At 40.3% G+C, this 12,029-nt stretch overlaps 1 protein-coding gene across 1 annotated transcript in view; it reads left to right on the top strand.

Moving 5' to 3' along the window:
* Positions 1-78: 78 nt before the first annotated feature.
* Positions 79-12,029, top strand: part of ZCWPW2 (zinc finger CW-type and PWWP domain containing 2) — a 149,510-nt gene continuing 137,559 nt past the window's right edge. The window contains exon 1 of the mRNA XM_004704036.2: positions 79-107. The gene's annotated coding sequence lies outside the window, so the exon portion shown is untranslated. The remainder of the gene's footprint in view (positions 108-12,029) is intronic.

The following is a 12,029-nucleotide window of genomic DNA, read 5'->3' as shown; positions in this document are numbered from 1 at the left end:
AATGTGTCCGTTGCACTACGTGTCCCGTGAGCCTCCGCGGCGAGGCGAGGCGGGGCGGCTGGGCTGGCGCGACGCGAGAAGACGGAGGCGGAGACAGGCGGAGCTGGGTAAGCGTCTTCCGCCGTCCGGACGGTGAAGCCTAGGTCTTTCCTCGGTCCCTCGAGGCCGCCCTAACCCCCCCTTTTCCGCAGAGGTCCGCAAGGGGGTTCCCGAGCGTGAGGGACGTGCCGGCCTCGCGGGCCAACCCGCTGTACGCTCGGCCGTGAGTCGCCTCAACGTGGCCGCGAATGGGGAGCCCTGGGAGAGACGGTCGGGGGAAGCCTTTTGACCCCTCGCGAACCCTCCGGCCATCATTTGAAGCAGGAACTTGGTGAATTGTTCAAAAAACTACAGTTACGCAGCAGGACTCAACGAGGGTTTCCGCACGCTGCTCCCTTTAACATGAAATCTGTAAATTGGGGGACCAAGAGACGATGGCGGAGCTGTGGTGACCTTTTAGTTTCCACTACGCTCGGTTATTTTTCCATCGTAGTCCGGACGTGTGTAATTCGATCCAGTACAATCTGTGGGCGTCGCAGCCCGAGGGAGCTCTCCAAAATGAAGGGCTAGTTCTGGTTGAAAACAAAAACTCACTGCAATCGAGTCGATGCAGACCCTTAGCCACTCTCTAGGACAGGGTAGAACTGCTCCTGTGCGTTTCTGAGACTTCCACTGTTTACAGGAGTTGAAAACCCCGACTTTGTCCCGCAGAGTTGGGTGGTGGTTTTGAACTGCTGACTTTGCAGATCGCAGCCCAACAAGTAACGAGTAACCAGTGTTCCTGTTTCTGGGTAAGCAAGACCATAATTGTAGAAAATGTACCTTCCCTAGCTGCCAATTAGCAACACTAATGTCGCCACTCCCTAAAGTATGCTGAGACTTCATCCTTCACTCAGAAAGAAAGTACAATTCATTATGGGCAATATATGAAGTATATTCCAACATCCCGTGACAACATCTCCTCTATGAGCATGTTGTGAAATATGCAATGTTACAGAGGCTATGCGGGTTGCAGAGTGGTCTCTAATTAAATTAGACCACGGAAAGAAAAGGACTTTTGAAGCACTGGACTGCTCCGGGAGGAGCCATCTTGGCATAGCGGATTGTGCATTGAGCTGCAAACGTCAGGGTCAGTAGTTCAAAACCATCAGCGCCCTCCGCGGGAGAAAGACTAAAACTTTCTACTTTCATAAGGAATTACAGTCTCAGATACCAGAGGTGCAGACTCACTGGCTGGCAGTGAAGAGTGAGACTGGTGATGTAATGCTTTAAGCATAGATCAGTAATTCTATTGGCTGCTGAAAATAACACCTGCCAATCTGCTCCTTCACAGATTAAACCGGTTGCTTCAGTTGATACTATCTTGTGTTGACCCTGTAGGACTATAGAACCTGCCCCACAGGTTTTCCAATGCTATAAATTCAAGGAAGCATATTGCCAGCTTTCTTAAACCGCTTTTATTGTTGACTCATAGCATCCCTATGTAAGGTTTCAGAGGCTATACATCTGAACTGGAACACAGCCTCATCTTTGTCCCCAGTGCAATGCTTACCTGACAGCCACCAGGCTTCTCCCATATAAATTGTAGCGTGGCAACTCTGTCAGTTGGGGTTACTCAGAGTTAGAAGGACTAGAGGGCACTCGACAGAAGATTTGTAAATGTTAGCTGGATGGCTACTGGTTTCCCAGAGCAAGTCTTAATCCATTAAAGTTTATTAGAAGACTCCTTTAGTAGCCCCTCCACCCAATGTTCATTTCCTCCCCCAAAAGAGTTGTAAAGTATATCATCTAAAAGAATTCTGCCCTATGCCAAGTTAGGGATTTTTAAAAAATATATATCATCATCATTATAGCAATCTGAAGATTTCAGAATAACTCACTGGTTAAAGAATAAATTTTGTTACCGAATGGTTATTTTGGAATGAATTAAACACTTGACACAGACACTTTAACAAGTATCCGGTTTATAGAATGTTATGAATATAATATGAAGAGAGATACAAGAGTTTCCATCTCAGAAGGAATGGGTCATCCACTTCAGAAGGACTAACCTTTGAAAACCTTAAGAGAAACAACAAAACATTATCGGATAATGTTGGAAAATGAACTGCTCAGGTATGAAGGCGCTCAAAATACAACAAGCAGACCTGCCTCTTAAACTAAAATCTCCTAAATGACATGAACGGAGTAAAGGACGCAAACCACAGTTTTTAAGAAGGGCTACTGTAAACCAAAGATTGCTTAGTGTCTTATGATCCTGACTCGTTAACGTCCCTAACCCGTTAACTTCCCTAATAAGCCTCCATGATTATGAGTTTTGCCTGTGAGTTCTGTGTGGCAATTGCAATGGATTATGGACTCGACTAGCAAGGTAAAGTTCCACGGGCCTCTCCCCTTCTCCCTTCTTACTCCATACTGACATAAACCATCCCTCCCTGGGCACTTTACCTCTGGCAATCAACCTTGGGCTGATTTATGTGGAGTTGGATTTTCCAGCTCCCTGTTGAAACCAGAGGAGGTCAGATGTGGCCTCCCAGCCATTTTCTCACCTGTTTGATGTGCCTTGATCCTCTGTAATTTGTGCATACCTTCATTCTTTTTATTAGCCTATGAGGGTTAAGGAAAGCAGCACGTGGTGCCACTGCTCTCAGAAACACAGTGTAAGTTCAGGCATTGAAAGAGCTACCAAGACTCATAATCCTTTCATTCAGGTAATCCTAGCTTCTCATTGACAGTAAAAAAAACCAATTTAAATTATTAAAGAATCAGGACATCCCAGGAAATAGTCCTTCAATACCAATTTGAGAACTGCAGCTCTAGTTCTCACACGTTCAGTAAAATAACATCCCATTTGAAAGGGGATCTTTTATCTCCATTTAATGAATATCATCTTCATACATTATTGAATCATACTTTTCTTTTTTGGAATATGTGTGTGTACCAGGACTTTGTGATCATGATTTTGTTATCAAGGGCTCCCTGGTGGAATTCCAAGCTACCCTTTTCCTTTGTTCCACAGAGTCTTCATCATTAATTGGATTGCTACCTGAATATTATGAGCATATGTCACAAGAGTACGTATCTCATCCCACCTCTACCAATAGCTTTTCTGGAATACAGATTTTCAGTTTAGAGAAGTGCTTCTTTTGCATCCCATCTAGTCAGTTTGAAATAGTACTCCATGGAGTTAACATGTTACAAATTCCTGTGTTAGGAAGAAAAGCTTAAAGGTCAGAGATAAAGCAGCAATGTAAACAAACCCAAGATGGTCCCTGCCAAGTATTCAGAGAAACCCAAGCTCTTGAGATCATTGAGCAAGGAACCAGGCAGGTGATTCTTCTGAATTAAAACTTCCTGGGAATAGTTAGCTGTTCTTTGAGAAAATTCTTGGTATGTTGAGTATAGGAAGTAAAGGAATTGCTTTTAAAAAGTAATAGAATTTTAGAGGCTTGTTTAAGATCCAAAATCCAAAACTACTTTTATTTCATTTGGAGAAATTATTAGTTAACAGAAATATTTAAAATTATTAATCACTTGTATGTTCATTAAAAAATAATTATTGCTTTTACTGAATATTAACTTCATTGTTAGTTGATCACTTACCCCTTCTGATTTGGCTGGTATTTTCTTATAAAAGTAAAAACAGTAAAGATTTACAGAATATGAATTTCTTTGTCTATGCAACGAGGCAGAAGGCAGTTAGCATTTTACAGATAGAGGTTATTCATTTAAAAATATGTATATGAGTGTCTGATTTTAGGGTATAAAATAAAGGTTCAGGAAGAGAAGAAGGCTTATGAGAAATATTTTATATCTTGATATCAAGTGAATTATTGGAATACCTATAATTTTTGTTTTATAATAACAGCAAAAAACAAAAAGTTATAAATAATTTTCATCCTTACAAAACTTCCGTGGCACAGGTTGATTCACTGCTTTGAAGAAAAGAAACACAATAGAACAATAATGAAATTATCAACTACCAACTCTATAACAATGGGTGTATTTATATGAGGTTTTTATGAAAGCTTCCATTAGGAGTTAATTGAAATATGTTTTTCCCATTCCATTCTCGTTTTTAGTTGAGAAAATTTATTTTGTATTTTTATCTTGTTTTATTTTTTAAGTTTTATGGGCATATAATTCACATATCATACAATTCATTGGTTAAAATATACTGAAAAGTGTGTACAATCATCACCACAATCAATTTTAAAATATTTTCTTCATTCTTGTACCTATTTTTTTAAAATCATTTTATTAGGGGCTCATACAACTCTTATCACGATCTATACATTCATCAATTGTGTAAAGCTCATTTGTACATTCATTGCCCTCATCATTCTCAAAACATTTCCTCTCCACTTAAGCCCCTGGCATCAGCTCCTCATTTTTCCCCTCCCTCCCCGTTCCCCTTTAGTTGAAAATTTTAACATTTGACTATAACCCATAATCTTATTATTTTGGTCATTTCAACAATGTACCAAATAAATAATTCGGAAAAAATCGACTTAATTGATTTTTTAAACAATGTTATTGACATATAGTTCACATATCATATAATTCAGTAGTTCAGTCATATTAAAAATAGTTAGATAATCACTACCAGAATTTTAGAATATGTCCTTCTTTCTTGTACTCATAATTATTAGCTCCCCATTTCACCAACCTCCCTGCCATATCCTCAAGAAACCGTAACTCCAGCTGCTGTCTCTGTAGATTTCATATCCAGAAAAACATACAAAGACAACAACAAAGTAAAACAGAAACCTCAATCAAAAAGAAAACAAAACATTAAAAAGCAGAACAACTGTAAATTTGATTGAAAGGGAAATCAAATGTTAAGGTGTTAAATTTTAATCTGATTGCATCGTCAATAATCCACTTTCCAGTATCCTAAACATGATAGCAAGGCTATTCACATCCCTGGTCTATGGTCAGAGGAAATTCATGAGAGCATTAATCCATGTGTATTTCCCCTTCACTTAAAAAACAAACAACACTTAAATTTGAAAGATTGAAAGGGAGGTCAAATGATAAGGGATTACATTTCAACCTAAGCACATTTGCCACAATCAAATTTACAATTTTCTGTGTATGATAACGAGGCTAGTCATAACCTCAACTATGGTTAGAGGAGAGTCACCACAGGGTTCATCGATGTGTGGACCCTGCAAATGGAGTTTGGACTTCCAATGTCATCCACAGCCTTCTGCAAACCAGGTGTTCACAATTTATGTTCTGATACCATTCCCTCCTTCTAATTTCAGTTTTATTATGTGCATTCCCTGGATCACACAGGCTGGTGTACTTCTTCCATGTGAACTTAATTGACACCTCACTTAGAAGGCTGATTGTTTGAAAACATGCCTTTAAGATGCCAGACAATATTCTTTGTGATAGCTTGACATCATTTAATTTCTTCACTACACTTTGCTCTAACACCTGAATATTCAGTGATCTCTTCATGAGGGCAAGCATTAAGCAGGACCATGTCATCAGAACTAATTGTTCTTGGGGCTAGAATTAAGTGTGAGCACAAAATCCATTCATATAGCTGTAGATTACTTATATCGTTGCCTCACTTTAGAAACATCATTATCATTTTATGTTAGAGAACATTATCAATCATTACCCTGGAGCATAAGGTAATTCTATTGCGTGTCATTAATTGAGCCAATGGTATAGAATTTAAAACACTGTTGAGAAATGAAAATCATACAAGTATAGACCAGCTACAAAACTTGTTTTGAAACAAATAGATGATATATTTTAAAATGAATGTACCATGATTACATTAAGTGTACACAGAGTACTCAAAGATCATCATATTGGATTAAGGGGGGAAAAAGCTGTGCTAATTATAAGAAATTTGTGTAAAGCAGTATAAAATATTGATCATGTATAAACTAAACCAAGAAAGCAAAAGTCAAACTCACTGCTGTCTAGTTGATTACAACTCGTAATGACTATAGAACAGAGTAGAACAGCCCCTGCGGTTTCTAGGCTGTAGATCCTTACAGGAGCAGAAAACCTCAACCTTCTCAGTGACTGCTGGGTTCGAACTGCTGACCTTTCTGTTGGCATCCAAACTCAACCCACGACACTACCAGACTCTTTAAACTAAACCAAGCATGTGGTATAATTACACTGACATGAGACAACGCAGATTTTGGGGGGAGGGGGTGTGAACGGAGTTATTACTTCTTCCAAGTAAATAAAACAATTCTCAGATTATATGCACCTAATAGCCTCAGAAAATATAAAGCAAAACTTTATGGAACTAAGAAAAAAACACTTAATACAGAAAGATTTTAATATCCAGATACAGCAGGAAGAGAAAGAGAATCCAATTACACACTAACCCAGTACCACAAGGTCACAGGGCCGAGGTCAGACATGTTTTTGCCTTCCATTTCTTCTTATATTCTGACACCAACCATGATACTCTACTTATTTGCAGTGTTCAATAATCCACTGCAATGGGCACACAGAACATACAGACAATATGATTATAAGGGTTTATTCAGGAAGTTAACAAAGGAAATCATTAAAGCTGAAGCACCTCCTCTCAACCATGCTGACAGACATGCCGCTCTGATCATTATCCTTTTAACCACGTGGTCCCTTGGCAGCTGTCCTGATTAGACAAATGTCATAAAATACCTGTAGTGCTGGGTAAATATCCAAAGGACACTGCATTCAGCAAGTCATCCTTTTGCCTAACGGCACTTAGCTGAAAGCCTAGTGTTCTGTCTCAGAAAGTGCAGCATTCTTGGCAGTCCTGGTGCAGCCTCTCTACACTGTCTCATTGTCTTGATGCTGTGGATTCTGCTGCCTTCACCACTTCAGGTGACTCGTCTTTCTTGGTGGTGGTGGTAGTCTCCTTTCTGCTTTCGAGATGGCGTATTCTTATACCCAGTGTGGTGGCAAAACTGATCAATCCCCGAGTTAGTGCCCTCTGCAGCTTATTTGCTTGCTCTACCCAGTCACTACGTAGACGTTACAAAGACTACAGGCAGAATAGCCATAAGCAAATAATTTCACTTCAACATAGTTCCTGATAGAACAAATAGAGGTAATTCATAAGGGAATAGGTGATTGAAATCAAATAACAGATTTGATCAAACATATGAGTATATATGTGTTTCTAGCTATGTGTGTGTGGGTGCGGGCGCGCATTATGTGCAAACCTAAGACCTGCAAAATACAAATTAAAATAGTTTTGGAAAATTTGGCAAAAAACAACCATATGCTGAGTCATAAAAATCATCAAAATTCCAAAGTTTAAAAATCTAACAGACTTTAAAGAATTAGAGTAGACAAAAAGATAAGTAAAAGAAAATCCCCGTTTATTTGGATATTAAGAAAAATACTTTGTCATCAATTTAAAAAAATCATAATAGAAGTTTAAATATATTTTGAAGAGAATAATAAAAATATGACACTATAAATTATGTGCCGTGTAGCTAAGCAAGAACTTACAGGGAAAATTATAGTTTTAAACGTCTATATATTTAAGAAAACCAAGATATTCATTGCCATTGAAGCAATTTCCATGCATAGTGGCCCTACAGAACGGGGTAGAACTGCCCCTGTAGGTTTCTATGACTGTAACTCTTTACAGGAGTAGAGAGCCTCATCTTTCTCCTATATTGAAAAGAAGAAAATATTTCTATTAGCAATGTTCAGGGTTGAGTTGTGTATTTGGACAAGTTACAAACGTTCTTTCAGGTCTGCTAATAAGTGCCCAAGGGACATACTGCCCTGGTGTAAAGTTCAACCCAAATGCATGAAGATCAACCTCCATGGGTCAGAGAACCCAATTCCCTGAATCAAGTGCTCAGAGGCACCCTACTCCGCAAGCCAGCTTCCTGCACAAAAGCACTCAGTTTCACTTGCTCCGTCAACTGCGAAGTTTATTTGCTGCTGCTCCATGAATCAAAATCAAGTGCTCAGAGGCACCCTATTCCGCAAGCCAGCTTCCTGCACAAAAGCACTCAGTTTCACTTGCTCTGGCAACTGCTAACTTTACCATTCCATGCTCTGGCTCCTGATTCTGTTGCTGCTCTGTGAATCCTCTGTTTTCTGGATCCGGGTGGTTCACTGTGCAGAGATCTCAGGTGTTGAGGACTCGCTCCACTCCTGACTCTTGCTGCTTCTCAGAGGGCTCATTTTGTACAGAACAGGGTGACACTAGCACTCCAGAGAATTCTGCTCCCAGTCACACAGGTGAATCCTACTAGTATCCTCCCCACACCTCTTACCAGACCCATACAGGAAAAGGTCATTTGGTGGGAGTGAAACACTGGCTAGAAAAACTGAACTCACTGCCATTTATGGCAATTCATAACAACCTATAAGCCAGAGTAGAACTACCCTTGTGAGTTTCTGAGACTTACTCTTTACAGTAGAAAGCCTTGCCTTTCTCCCATGGAGCTGGCTGGTGGTTTCCAATTGCTGACCTTGAGGCTAGCAGTCTCATGTGTACCCACTATGTCACCAGGGCTCCTTTTGCCTCAAAGAGCCACATTAAATAACTCACTGACCCTGCAGGGCCCCCTCTTGAAAAGATTCAGTTCTCTGGCTCTGGAGTGAACAGAACAGACTTACTGTGTTGTGTGTGCTTTCTTATCTGGGAATTGCTGAAACACTGAAGCAGAGTGTTCCCCTAGATTTGCCCCTCCTCATAGCGTATGCCTGCTGTAGAGGAAGTGATGAACAATGCCACAAGGTTGTGACTGCTCTTAGCCTCTTGGTGCCAGATAGTGCTATTGGAGCATACATGTAACATCTAAAGACAGAAGGAGAAGCCAGAGTTAGCATTCTCTAATAATTAATGCTTTTAAAAGCACTGTAAATATAAGAAATTGTGAAAGCCACATATACAAAAGAAGGTAAAAAAGAATTGCTACAAAATCATAGAAACCTTAAAAATATTAAAATGTGAAGCTCTTTTTTCCACAATGTATCCACCATTTTGGTCTATAGACTTTTATTTTGGACAGTTTCCTTACTGTTTTTTATTTTTTAAATCATTTTATTGGGGATGCTTACAGCTGTTATCACAATCCATTCATAGATTCATTGTGTCAAGCACATTTGTAAGTATGTTGCCGTCATCATTTTCAAAACATTTTCTTTCTACTTGAGGCCCTAGTATCAGCTCCTCCTTTTTTTCCCCATCCCTCCCCATTCTATAGACTTCTGAAGGTGGTGTGTCATCCGTCTAAGCTCCACAGATTTTTATATTTTTTTCATTTATACCACATAAAAGCCCTGAATAGTTCTGTGCTCTTTGATTTACACCGTGTCAAAGCAGCAGTTTTGCCAAGAAGGAAAAAGAGAGTGTGCAGGTTTAGACCCCATATTGGCACACCAAGCCTAGAAGACGACATCCCTGCATGGAGCTGCTAAGGCACAGAGAGGACTGTAGGGCCTACAATAGCTGGAGACACAATGGCCCCTCACTGGAGCATACCGCAATAGAGGACAATACTGGGGACACATCACAGGGAGTTAGTCCAGTCTAACTCCTCACAGTGGGGCAAACCAAGAAGGGAACATAACAGATCAGCAATGGGAGCAAATCCAAGCCACAAAGACCCTGAGGAGCCCCCCAAATAGACTTCAGGCCAGGAAGGGGCATTTTCCAGAATCCTCCAAGGCTAGTGGGGAGATAGTCATAAAGGTCAGCAGACAGACCTGGAATTATGTATGCTTTTTTGGAGGTTTTTTTTTTGCTAGTTATCTTTTTTCCCCTTCTTTTTAGTCAATATTCTGTTTTGTCTCTGTTATTGTTGATTTGCCTACCTATATAAGATAGGCAAAAAAAAAAAAAGATAGGCATGGGAAGCAAGCTTCAGGAAAAAGCAATGGATCAATGTTTCCAGAGGGACCTGGGGGGAGGAGGAGGTTGGAGAAGAGAGCAGTGAGCAAACAACACCATAGACAGGGGAAAACTAGGGAATTAAAATCAACAATGAGGACAGTGTAGAGATCCTGGGGGTGTTGGAGCAAAGTAATCTAGCTGAGAGGCATTAGTAAGAGGCAGAAGGGCAAGAGTGATGGTGGAGCAGGAGGAAGGTAAAAAGGAAACAGAGGAAAGATCTAGGAAGCAAAGTTATGAATAGAGGTATAAACATAGGTATGTACATATGTAAATACATTAACTCATAAAAATAGAGGTATTGGCCTATGTACATATATTTATACGGCAATATACTGAGGTAGTAGATGGACTTTGGCCCTCTGCTCAAGCCCCACCTGAACGCAAGAACACTTTGTTCTAACAACCTGATATTCTGTGATGTTCACCCTCCTGGCACAATCACTGTAGACAATGGGTGCCTGGGCAAATGTGGTGAAGAAAGCTGATGGTGCTCAACTATCAAAAGATGAAGCACTTGGGGTCTTAAATGCTTGAAGTTAGACAAGCAGCCATCTAGCAGAGAAGAAACAAACCCACATGGAAGAAGCACACTAGCCTGTGTGATCATGGAGTGTATACGGGATTAGGTAACAGGCCCAGAAGCCGCAAAACAAACAACCACATTGTTGAGAATTAGGTGGGTTAGAGCAGAGACCCCAAACCCATCTGTAGACAATGAGACATCCCTTCACAGAAGTGTTACAAGGAAGCGATGAGTCAAACGGCACAATATAGCACCAATGAAACACACAATATTCCTCTGTTCCTTGAGGCTTCCTCACTCACCCTACCCCCACCCCCATCATGGCCCCAGCCCTGCCTTTCATTGTGGGCTAGGCTGGGGCATGTACACAGGTACAGGTAAGAGATAATAGTTCACCACACAGGGAATCCAGGAACAAAAATGGTTGTATTGATACCAAGAGGGCAGAGGAAAGGTGGGGAGAGGAGGGGAGGGAGGAAGGGGAAACTGATCACAATGATTGACACATAACCACACACCCCCACACCCCCAAGGGGACAAACAACAGAAACTGGGGGAAGGGAGACAGCGGTTAGTGTAAGACATGAAAATAATAATTTATAATTTATCAAGGGGTTATGGGGTGGGGGAGGCAAAAAAAAGATGAGCTGATACCAAGGGTTCAAATAGAAAGTAAATGTTTAGAAAATAATGATGGCAACATATGTGCAATTATGTGTGATACAACTGATGTATGGATTGGTATGTGTTGTAAGAGCCCCTAGTAAAATGATCATTTAATAATAAATAATCTTGGGAGACTCAAATCATGTTCTCTTTCAATAGTCTTTAACAAGTAAAAGTGTGAAGGAGTAAAATCAGAAGTCTTCAGTAGATAAGGTTTGGGTTCCCAATGAAGTTCTTCTTAGGACAGCTTCTGCTACCCTAGAAGATTAAACAGGTGCATTTTCATTACGGAATCCCCCAAAAGTAACCATAACCTGAACTGATCTCTCTTCCTTGAATGTAACCAGCTTTGCAGATCTCTTCGAAAACCACTGTTTTGATTTGGTCAGTTTTTGAAGGTACTTTAACAAGACTAAGATAAATGCATTCCAGTAGAACTTGTCTGCAGCCATCTACTGACCACAGAGACATGTCTAAACATTCCTTTTTGGAATAAATCTTGCACCTATGAACTGGAACTCTGGTAGTAACTTTTTGGCTTACCCTGGCATATACACCAGGACAAAATACATGTACAAAAAATACCCACCTGAGTGCAATGCACTTTCACTTTGTATGATCAATAAGGTGTTGCAAGGGAGCCCAAGTGTTGAAGGGAGGCCTCAGCACATAACTAAGATGCAAAACTTAGGACACACATTTTGTTTCATTTTCTTCCCTGGATTACAAGAATGGGGGCAAAATAAAGATATTCCCAGATAAACAAAAACTGAGGGGGGTTCATTAATTACAATTAGATTTGTCCTACAAGAAATACTAAAGGGAAGTCTTCAGTTTGGAATGAAAGCACACAACATAGTAACTCTGACCCAAACCATGGTATTTTCAGTCACCTCTTGTTATTGTTGT

Source organism: Echinops telfairi, unplaced genomic scaffold, assembly GCF_000313985.2.
Source record: "Echinops telfairi isolate 266 unplaced genomic scaffold, ASM31398v2 ScPeMD7_7420;HRSCAF=8458, whole genome shotgun sequence".
In the NCBI taxonomy this organism is placed as follows: Eukaryota; Metazoa; Chordata; class Mammalia; order Afrosoricida; family Tenrecidae; genus Echinops; species Echinops telfairi.
Note: the sequence above shows the minus strand (reverse complement) of the source record. Positions and strands in the feature narration are given on the sequence as shown.